This window comes from Silurus aristotelis (genome assembly GCF_946808225.1).
Source record: "Silurus aristotelis genome assembly, chromosome: 23".
Taxonomy (NCBI): domain Eukaryota; kingdom Metazoa; phylum Chordata; class Actinopteri; order Siluriformes; family Siluridae; genus Silurus; species Silurus aristotelis.
The window spans coordinates 4,871,350-4,883,734 of record NC_139596.1 but is presented as its reverse complement, the minus strand read 5'-3'; positions in this window follow the sequence as shown (position 1 = coordinate 4,883,734).

Sequence of the window (12,385 nt, the reverse complement as noted above, 5' to 3'; positions counted from 1 at the left end):
TAGTCAGGAAGTGCTAACGCTGGAGCCTCCTGCAGTCTCTGTTTAATCGTTTCAAATGACAAAAGGCCATCCTGCGTCCAGGTAAGATTACAATGAAGCTGAGCATTGCCAGTGTCTTTAATCATAGCTCTCAAAGGCCCTGTTAAACTAGCATAATCTTCTACCCATGCTGAGGAATAACCAGCAATACCAAGAAATGTCATCAACTCTCTGACAGTCCTAGGCTTTGGGGCCTTACGGATGGCTTCTACCTGGTTGCTGGAGATGCTTCTGTGTCCCTGCATTATTGTCTGACCCAAATAAACTACCTTCTCTTGACAATACTGTAGCTTTTTCTGAGAGGCCTTATGTCCCTTCTCAGCCAGTATCTGTAGCAATTTAATTGAGTCCTTGTGACACGTTTCCTTATCTGGTGAACAAATAATAATATCATCCACGTATTGAACAACAGTACTTTTCAATACCTGATCTATCCCTGTCAAATCATCCTTCAATACTTTGTTGAAAATATGAGGACTATGTTTAAACCCTTGTGGCAATCTTCTGTATTCATAACTCTGTCCATTGTACGTAAACCCAAACAATCCCTGACTTTCAGCATTGAGTGGGACACTGAAAAATGCACCACACAAATCTAAAACTGTAAAATGTGTTGCATCAGGCGGAATTTGAGCTAATAAAGTATGTGGATCCGGTACGTCTGCCGGAAAATCCGCTGCTATGTCATTTACTGCTCTTAAATCATGCACCAAACGATAAGAATTATCAGGTTTCCGCAAAGGTAGCAACGGTGTATTACTCTGTGGATTTTGAGTTATTTTCAAAACATCGGCTTTTAAAAGTCCCTCAATTTGTGATCCAATCCCTCTTATTGCCTCTTCTTTCAGTGGATATTGATTTCTCCACGGGGGTTTAACTCCTGGTCTAAGTTCCACTTTCACTGGTTGTGCTGACTTCACAAGTCCTATATCCGTGCTATGTTGAGACTACAGACTTTCTGGGACTTGCTTCAACATCTCCTCTCTTTCATGGGGTCTGAGTCTATTTTGACATTACAAATTGACTCATGTGTCAGCCGCACGGTTTGTGGCTGTCCCAAACCTTGAGCAGAGATCATGATCTTAATAAATCGTTGATCTTCACTCTTCCATATGGTTAAATTCTCTGTTAACGGCACAAAAAACGGCTTTCCCTGCTTCTGCCATCATCTCTCCTACATGCTTCTGATCATACTCCTCAGCTACCAACAAAGTCACATGTGGAACACTGTTCTTAATATCAAATTCCTTTTCCAAATAATCATCCACGTGCACCTTCGTAGCTGCTACTTGTGGTCCTAAAATGATACAGCTCGAACTGAGTTGAACTTGGTATGGCTGACTCCTCAACCATTCATCTGGGCTTGTTTGAGCAGTATTCTTAAAATACTTAAGCGTGCAATGTAGTGGATACTCGGGAGTTTGCACATTGGGCATATTTGCCATAATAAATTTTTCCCACAACTTAGCAGGCTCCAAAAATTCAGCACTAAGACTTCCAACCCAGAATACAGAGGAAGCTTCAGTTTCCTTAGTCATCAACAATTCGCAAGCAGTGTCATTTGGCACTTCCACCCGACAGCCGTCAGGTGTGCATTTTATAGTACAATTCAATCTACACAAAGCATCTCTTCCCAAAAGTGCAATAGGTGTATGTTCTGACACTAATATAGGTATTGTAGTTTTCAGATTTTTATAGCAGAGCTCGATTGGTTCCGTGAGAGGAATCAGCTGTTTTATTCCCTCAAACCCGATTGTCCGAATCAATTGACCAGACATGGGGAGATGTGTAGCATCTTCAGGCCGAATACAGGTGAAAGCAGCTCCGCTATCTGCCATTACTTCTAATGGTTTATTGTTTACTTTCACCACTATTGTTGGATCTATCTCCGGCCCCGATACTACCAGCTGACATCCCCCGCTCGGATTCTCTGGGCACCCCTAAAAACCTGGTTCTGGGCCCCTAAACGGGTTCACCAGTCGTCCAGATGGCCTAAACTGGCCCCTGAAATTTCCTCTGAAATTTCCTCTGGAATTTTCTCCTTGTCTATTGCACTCACGGGCGAAATGACCAATCTGTCCACAATTGTAACATGCTTCCTGTGGCTGTTGGAAGTTTGAATTAAATCTTCCTCCTCTACCTCTCCCAAAAGTTCCGCGACCTCGACCTCTCCAGGTCTGAAATTGACCTGGAGCTGGCTGTGGATAAGAAATCGCTGGACCTGCTGATGGTGGCTGCGGTAATTGATACTGAAACTGATATGGCTGAGATTGTGCCTGATCCACCGGGGGCGGAGCCTGCACAATCACAGCCTGCTTTTTCTCTTTCTTTTTACTATCCACCAACTGTATCTGATTAAGCTTCCTAAGGGTCTCTAGGTCCTGCTGTTTCTGATCAAATTCTTTTTTACGATATAATTCCACCTGATGAGCTATGTTATCTATATATGTCCCCTTTACAGCATTCCTAAGACCGACCACTTCGACTAACTTACTCCTTACTGGTTGGGGCAGTCCCTTCTCTATTTTAGCTCTTAAAATAGACTGCTCCATCTGGTTCAAATCTGGATCATTTCCTGTGATGCTTCTCCACACCTGATGAGCTCTTGACACATAGGCCCTCGGATTCTCTTCCTGACCTAGCGGCTCAATAAAAATGTTATCGGGATGTACATTCGTTGGAAATATATCCCTCAAAGCTCTCCACACACGACCTCTGTTTGCAGAAAACAATTCTGAATCATTAACAGCGGTTCCCACGTAACGATTAAGTCCTGCCCTCTGTAGGACTTCCTCCATGCCTTGAACCCCAAGAAGACTGGCTAATAATCTCTTAATGTCTCCTATAGCCATTTGTGTTCCCACCATAATCTCTTCCAGCTTTGAAATCCAAGGGTATGCTCCACTCTGTAGAGTAGGCAACTTTTCAAGTATGTCAGACATATCTGTATTCTGCCAAGGCTTATACTCTAGATTTTGTCCTCTTATTAGTACTGGGCACAGTGCATCACAATCCTTTACTTTAGAGCGTAAAGAGTAATGCTTCTCTGTTTTCCGAGACTCTCTCTCCTGTGACCCTTTCTGCTTTGAATATGACCTCTCCAACTCCCTAGGGGTGAACAGATGCGAAAGCCGTCGACTCATGCTTCCTTCAATCTCTGTTGAGGCACTATCTTGGCGCTCCTCTAATCCCGGGCTAAATTTCTTTGAATAAAATTCTCTCAAACCACTCTTATTCTCCAAATCCTCATCACTATCTCCTTCCTCACTATCTGTAGAGCTATCGTTCCTTACCAACTCTCTATCCCTCATTCTATCTCCTTGTTTTTCTGCCTTGGATAATATACGCCTGACAGCAGGATGATATCCACCTAATGCTCCGCCTTCACTCTGATCACCATCATCCATAACCTTTGTCCTTCTAACCCTCAGATTCCCCTTGTTTCCCAAACGTGTTGCTTTTCCCTTACTTTTGGTACTTGGATACATTTCTATAGTCATATCTGCCTGCCCTGTTTCTATTATCTGATCATTATCGTCTCTGATACTGTAACCACGTTCCTGGTTAATTACTGGGAGCTGAGGATAAATGTCCTCAAACTTTACCTGTTTCTCATATGGTGGGGGATCCTTTACCAAATCCACATGAGTGCATTAATCTTTGCCATCAACTTTTCTGTCTCTTTCACACTTTTTGCTATGGTCTCCACACCCTTATTTCTCTCATCATTAACAGCCTTTGACCGCTTCTGTCCCTCATTTTCAAATAACTTGAGAATACCCAGCTCTATCTGTCTTTTATCATTACGCTTTTTCCCTCTCTTACCGGTTTTCTGCTCCGCTTTATACGTTGATATAAGCACATGCATTGTCTGGATCACCTCGGGGTTAAAGGTCCCCTCTTTGGGCCATGGTCGTTCAATATCAGGCCATCGCTTATGCCATTTCTCCATCATCTTTACGATGCCCTAATTAAAGGATTATACTTCTGTACCACATCTACAGGAGTAATTATTTTCGACATCATTACAACTTTCTGTACTTTTGTACGCATAAATTGATACCAACTGCCAAATTAAATACTACTTAAATTTAACTTCAACGAAAAACCCACAGATAAATTGTAAAACTTACAACAACAACGCTTGACCGAGTACAAATCAAATAATTACTAGTTAAATACCACGACTGGTCAGTCCGTTGCCAAGTCTCCTTTTAAACTGCATTCTTTCTCAAGTAGAGAGATCAAACGGCACAGTAAAAATTTATATTTTCGAATACGCTCACATATGTTCACATACACATCCAAATACTTAAAATTTTGTGGATAAAACAGCACTAGCCTCAATCAAACAGGAGCCATGCGTTGATCATGTTGCTCCGGTCGTGGGCCTCTATTCATGTGTCGTTCTGGACAGCAGTTCCACGTACCACAAATCACACAGAGAAAACAGACAGGGCCTTAGTACCACATGCTCCACACACACACATACAACATCCATTAACAGCCAGGATTTTATACTCTACAGATTGCTTATCTCCTTTTAACCTCTAAACATCATTATTGCTTAAACTTTAATTTATTTTACTTTAATAATCACCCCAACTTTTCATCAATCAGTATTACTCACAAACAATACATATACATATACAATAATCACTTTATTATAATAGTTGCTCATACACACACACACACACACACCCTCATTAATTTCTCTACTTGAAAATGTCCTTTTATGGGAATTATATTATTCATTCGTGGCAGGGGAGTGTTTTGTCCCACTGTAGGGATATCTTTATTCATTCAGTATTAAGGGGCTTTGACTTCGTATTTAGGTCCTCTTTAGAGGCTCATAAAGTTATTTAGCCATAAAATATTTTCCCAAAAAGGCTCATTGTTTTTATCTTGTCTTTTGTTATTTAACAGAAAAAGGTCTTCTGAAGGAAGCTCATAAGTTTTAACAGATTCAGTCCTCTCATGTAATGAGGCTCATTGTTTTATTCTTAATAGAAGATAAATATTATCCTTATAGTTACTAGAAACTAACCCTTGTTTTCCACCTTAACTCTCCTATGTATTTATTCATATCTATATATCACACATCTCAGCACATATTGCAATCAGTCACGCACACACAAATTTTCCAGAGAGTGAGAGAGAGAGATAAAGGGAGGGAGAGAGAGAGAAAGAGAGAGAAAGAGAGATAGAGAGAGAGAAAGAGAGAGAAAGGGAGGGGGTCCCGCCCGCCTGCAGCGGAGCACAGACCCTCACACGCAGAGAGACAAAAAAGCAGAGGGAGAGGGGGGGGGGGGGGTTCGCCCACAGCGGAGAAAGAGGGACTTCACTCGTAGCTGAGCGCACACGCGCAAACACAAACACACACTTAGTTCCGCGCGCACAGAAAGGGAGAGACACCCCTTATCTTCTCTTATTATTATTTATTTATTTTTTTATTTTTTATTTTTTTCAAAGCGCACACACGTTTTCCTCAACACACACACACAAATTCCACATACACTATAGTCGACTCAGTCATACAAACTTATAGCATGCTATTTTGCCGCACCTTTATTCTTTTTTCTCTTTATTTCCTTCCTTTATTAAATTTATGCTACCTCTTTGATATGCAGAAATTCAAATGACAGTTGCATCATCACCTAGCTCGTCAGCTAATTAGTCAGAGTGGGAACTTCAATTGAATTTTAATTCTGCATCATCCAGTTCCCAGAACTGACCTGAAATCCACCTAGTGAATGTCCAGGTTTTGTGGCCTGACTTAAATGTCACCTCCCTGAGGGTTTTTGTCCAAATCTTGCGGCTTCCTCTTTAAACCTTATTCTTAATTTTCCCTTTTTATTTCAACCTTTATATTCCTGTTTTCCTTTATTTCCTCAAATTTTTACCATATTTAACTCTTTCTCAGAGTCATTCACCTTTTACTTTTTACTTTAGCTTCAACTCTTATTTTCTTCACTTCTCTCTTTATTCCTGTTCCTTTTTTTTTTCCTCTTGAACTTTTTACTTCGCTTCTTTTCTATTGTAATTCAACGTTTAATTTTCCTTAAAGCATTATTACAGTCAAATCCCCCCTTTTGCGCTGCCCAGCAGTGCAAAAATTTTAGAACGGAGAGCCACCCAAACCGACATACACAACACAACACTCAACAACCCAAAAACCCACACACACAGGCCTTTAACGGTGCGACCCAACAGCAGATAAACGGAACCCCAAACGCTCACCGTTTCAGCCGGCCGGACAGATCAGGGAGCCGTCGTCGGAGCAGAACCGCGAAGCTGAGAAGGCCGCAAACCGCCCAGGATTCGTGACGCCAGGAAATGTTGTGTATTTCGTCGTCTTGATGGAGTGTAGCTGTCGGTTGGAAGGAATCTCCGTAGACGCAGTTATTTCGTGTAAATAATGATTTTTATTCAGCACAGAAATATAGCATCTTTACAGGCCTTCCGGTCAAGCCTGGAGTCAGCACGCTCTGATTCAAAGTCTGACTCCCGATCCATGGCTGCACACTCATTTTATATTCTGATCATTCTCTGGGTCCGCCTCTTAATGTATAACAGATGAATATGAGCCTACTGTGCAATTATGTTTATCTTAAAGAGAAACCTGTCTTTGTCCAGATTTAATATATCTCAAATGTACCAGCGCTAACTTTCCCAGACCATTCATCTTAACATACAGTGAGAACGGGTCAGAGGTCTTTTCCCAAGAGGATGTGCATCCTGGATCATATTCTATACTTCGGCTTATACTGATTTAAGGACGACCATCCGTTTCATTTTCTCAGTAACGGCTCATAAGATAAGCACTATGGGCCTTTCATACATTTGGCTTAAAGGAAAACATCTGGCCAGATGGTTCAGTAATTAACTTTGGCCGTTTCAGGACTTTCACCATTTGTAGAATTGTATGAGTTAAGGCTTTTAGATATTACACATTTAAGATACTATACGTTTAAGACACTACAGCATCCTGGTTAGAAAATGTACTACCACGTATCATATCTATGGAGCAGACTGGATTCATAAAAGGGCGACATTAATTTTTTCAACACTCATACATTTTTCAATATAATTTACTCTAAACAGTCATCTCCTTTCCCTGAGGTTGTAGTCTCATTGGATGCTAAGAAAGCGTTTCATAGAGTCGAGTGGGAATACCTGTTTGCAATATTAAAGAAATTTGGGTCTGGTGATACATTTGTCTCCTTTTCCAAATCTCCGCAAGCCAGTGTTCGTACAAATTATATTAGCTCTGATTATTTCAGTCTCGGGCGTGGAACCCGGCAGGGGTGCCCACTGTTGCCACTGCTATTCGCCCTTGCCATTGAGCCATTATCCATTAAACTAAAATCCTCATTAGCCTTTAAGGGTATAACTCGCAAGTGGGTGGAATAACAGGTATCCTTATATGCTGATGATTTGTTGCTATATGTGACTGATCCTGCAGACTCTGTTCCTGTCATTTTATCTATCTTGGATGATTTTGGCTCTTTCTCAGGATATAAACTGAATTTCCATAAGAGTGAGTGTTATCCGGTAAACAATACCGCTCTACAACTTTTATTCTTTAGATAAATCGCTAATTCTTTTCTTTGGGGTGGAAAACCGCCCAGAATCCATAAGACTTTATTGCAGAGATGTAGGCTCAGTGGTGGCGTTGCTTTGCCCAATTTTCAAATATACTACTGGGCTGCACATATCCAAAAACTGAACTTCTGAAATTCTGTAGATCATCCTCTGTATCTGCTCTGCTTTTCTCACCTTTTCCAAGCAAACCATCCCGATATACTGACAATCCAGTCGTACTGAACACACTTAAGATTTGGTTTCAGTTTAGACGTCACTTTAAATTTAGGGCTCTATCAGCAGAGGGTTCCTTGAATAAAAATCATTTGTTTTCCCCGTCACTTTTAGATTCAGCTTTCTCACTATGGCACGAAAAACGCATCAAGCAACTTTATAATTTGTACAAAGATGGCGTCTTTAGAAGTTTCACCAGCATGTCCTTGGAGTATGGGCTGCCAACAGCTAATTTTTTTCGATATCTCCAAGTCCGCAGCTTTGTATCTAAATGCCTTCCCAATTTTTCCTCTGTACCCCCAAAGCAACCTTGGGAGAGTTTAGTCATGTTTACTCCACACCAGCGTAGTTTGTTTTCCCGGATATACAGTTTCATTTTATCTCTCAATAGCTGTAATACAGATTAAACCAGGACCGCTTGGGAGGAGGAGTTAGGGCTGCAGTTTGGCGACGAACGGTGGGAGAAGGCCGTAAATAGGAAACGGTCTACCGCTTCCTGTGCCCGCCTCAGTCTAATTCAGTTTAAGGTTTTGTACAGAATTCATCTTTCCAAATCGAAACAGGCAAAAATCTATCCCGGGGTTGAGGACAGATGTCATGCTTCCCCCTGTCATTTAAGTCATATGTTTTTTCTGTGCCCAAAATTACATACATTCTGGACAGGTTTTTTTCGGCATTATGTCCTCCATATTTGAGGTGCAATTGACGCCATGCCCACTGATCGCTATATTTGAGGTTACCAATGAGTCGGTATCACTGAGTTCTGTACACAAAGATGTTTTAGCCTTCTCGTGTTTGTTGGCCAGACGTTGCATACTTCTGCACTGGAAAGCAATAGGATGTCCCTCCATCTCGCGGTGGTTTACAGATTTGATGTTTTTTCTTAAGTTGGAGAAAATAAAATATACACTGAAGGATTCTACTGTTTTTGCAAGTGGCAACGTGTTGTTTCTTATTTTAGGAGACTATGGGTGTTACCTGATTAAAGATCTAAATCCGTTGATATTAGACTGTATACATAACCTTTCTTTTGTTTCTTCAGTTGTTTTAACAGGGGGATGTGGGGTGTGTGTGTGCTCGTCTTTGTCTGGGGGTTTGTTAGTGTTTTGTGTGGTGGGGTGGGGATGTTTGCTCTTTGTTGTACAAAAAAGAAAAAAGGAAAATTTCTGTTTACATTTTTGTATCTGTGATTGTTGATTCTTCAATAAAAAGATAAACCCATGGTTTGCTAAAAAAAATATTATTTTTTTAAATAAAAAGATTAAATTAACTGGTAAAATATAAATTCTCATATTATCTCATATTCTCATATCAGAATAATTTTCATAAAAAAAAAAACTGTTGAAAAGTGCAAAAATTCAATGAAAACCGTGAAATGACAAATCAAGTTTTTACAATTTATTGTGAAAATATAAATTCACATTCATAATTTTACAAAAAAAGAAAATCAATGCAATAAGTAAACGAAAAAGATTTCATGATAAACCATGTTTTGATGTAAATTTGACTTTTCTTTTATAAATATGAAATTAATTGGTAAAATATACATTTTCATATTGAAAGGAGTTTCAGGAAAAACTGAAAAAAAAAAGTGCAAAATTTCATTGAAAAATGTGTATGACAGATCAAGTTTTTGCAAGATAATGTGAAATTGGGACTTTTCATATTCATAGGCATCATTTAACTATAAAAACATTGAAAGTGCAAAAAATCTAAGCAAAAAATGATAATGGTTTAAAAAAAAACTTTCTTAAATAAAACATTTATTGTTTTTATTAAAATTTTTAATTCTATATTCAAAATCATAATTGCATAAAATGATCAATTATCCCTCATCATAAAGATACGAGTTATTGTAAAATATACATCATATGTTTATGAAAAACCTTTGAAAAAGTGCTATAAGTGAGCGCAAAACAATAAAGTGGCTATACAAATCAAGTTTTTAGAAACTTAAAAAAAGTGCAATGTGTAAGCAAAAACATTAAAACCATGGGCTGAGAAAAATATAACTTTTTAAAAAATAAAAATATAATATAAATGGATAAAATTTACATTTTTATATTCATCCAAATAATAAAAAGTGCAAAAATTCAATGAAGAACGTGATATGACAAAGTTTTTACAAGTCATTGTGAAATTATGACTTTTCATATTCATAAGCTTCATTTAACTAAAAACCGTTGAAAGTGCAACAATTCAACGCAAAACGTGATGACAATGGTTTGAACAAAATCTGACTTTCTTTTATAAAAAATTTTTTTTTAAATATTACATTTCTTATCCATAACCATAATTTAATCAAAAAATATGTTAACCTTTATCATAAAAAATTTGTTGTGAAAATATGAATTTTCATATACATTAGCATAATTTCATTAAAAATTATTAATAAGTGCAATAAGTGCACGAAATGGTGACATGACAAAATATGTTTAGACAGAAATATAACGTTTTTCATAAAAAGAGTTATTGTAAAAAATATGAATATTCAAATTCATAAGCACAATTAAATGAAAAAACGTTAAAAAGTTTAATCCATGAACGAAAAACTTTTACATGACAAACCATGGGTTGACAAAAATATGATTTGTTTTACATAAAATATAATAGTCATTATGAAAATATGAATTTTCATATTCAGAAGCATATGTTCATGGAAGACCTTTAAAAAAATTGCCATTAAGAAACAAAAAACTAAAATGTGTGCCCATACAAATCCTATTTTGACAAATACATATGAAATCTACAATTAAAATGATAGTTATTGTGAAAATATTAAATTTTATATTTAAAAACATTGTTTATTGAAAAACCATTAAAGAGTGCAATATGCAAACAAAAAAATGTACATTAACAACAATAGTCTTAGAACAATATAACTTAAAAAAATAAAAATAAATTCATGAAAAAAATGGTAAAAAGTACATAAATTCAATGAAAAACGTGACAAATCACGTTTTTACAAAGTAATTGTAAAAATATCAATGGTCATATTCGTAAGCATTATTTCACAATAAATCGTTAAAAAAGTGCTATAAGTGAATGAAAAAGGTTTCATGATAAACCATGTTTTGACATAAATATGACTTTTCTCATATAAATATGAAATTAATAGGTAAAATCTAAATTTTAATATTTAAAGAAATAATTTCATGAAAAATCTATAGAAAAAAAGTGCAAAAATAAAAAATTCTATGCAAAGCGTGTTGACAAACAATAGTTTGAAAAAAATTTGACGACTCAAAAATATTATATGTATAAAATATTATATATTTCAAATACTATTGACTATTGCAAAGTATAAAAAGAGAATGAAATGCGTTAGAAAGTCATGATTAATCAAAAACGAACTCAAAACCCGTTTTTTGCAAAGAGCTGTGGCGACCCCTAATGGAAGAAGCCGATAGAAAGTTGGTTAGTTTTTTTGTGTGCTGTCAAGAATGAGCTTCTTAAAAATGCGATTTCGCAAGTCTCAGGCTTCTAGGACAAAGAGAAAGCGGTTTTTCGAACTAAGCAAATATGTAAAAACAGCATGCATTTCCCCATGATTTTTTTCCATGTTTATGATGAAAACATTATTACAAAACATTATCTGACCAAAATATGACATTTTTCATAAAATTATTATAGTTATTTAAAAATTAATAATTTTCATATTCATAATCATAATATCATCAAAACTGTTAAAAACTGCAACTAGCGAATGAAAATGGGTTAGAAATTCATAATTGATGAAAAAAGATAGAACACCACATACTTGGCAAAGCTTTTTATGTGCTGTCAGGAATGAGTTTCTAACGGGCTGAAAACGCGATTCCGCAAGTCTCAGGCTTCTAGGACGAAGAGAAAGCGCTTTTTCGTAACACGCGTATATGCATAAACAGCATACATTTCCTCATGATTATTTTACATGTTTATGATGAGATATGATAGTACAAAACATTTTCTGACAAAAACATGACATTTTTCATATAGTTATTTTAAAAATATAATTATTTATGTTCAAAATCATGATTTTATAAAAACTGTTAAAAACTGCAAAAAAAGAGGGAAAATGGGTGAGGAAGTCATAATTAATGTAAAACGATACAACACCACATTTTTGGCAAAGCTTTTTATGTGCTGTCAGGAATGAGTTTCTAACGGGTTGAAAACGTGATTCCGCAAATCACATAAACAGCATACATTTCCTCATGATTATTTTACGTGTTTATGATGGGATATGATATTACAAAACATTTTCTGACAAAAACATTTGTCAAAAAAATATTTATTTAAAAATTATTAATTTTTATAGTCATAATCATAATTTCATAATAACTTCAAAAAGAGAATGAAAATGTGTTAGAAAAACATAATTGCTGAAAAACAAAAGAACAACACAAACCTTTTATGTGCTGTCAAGAATGAGCTTTCATATGGTCTGAAAATGCAATTCCGCAAGTCTCAGGCTTCTAGGACAAAGAGAAAGCGGTTTTTCGAACCAAGCAAATAAGCAAAAACTTGCCAATGAAAAATGCATATG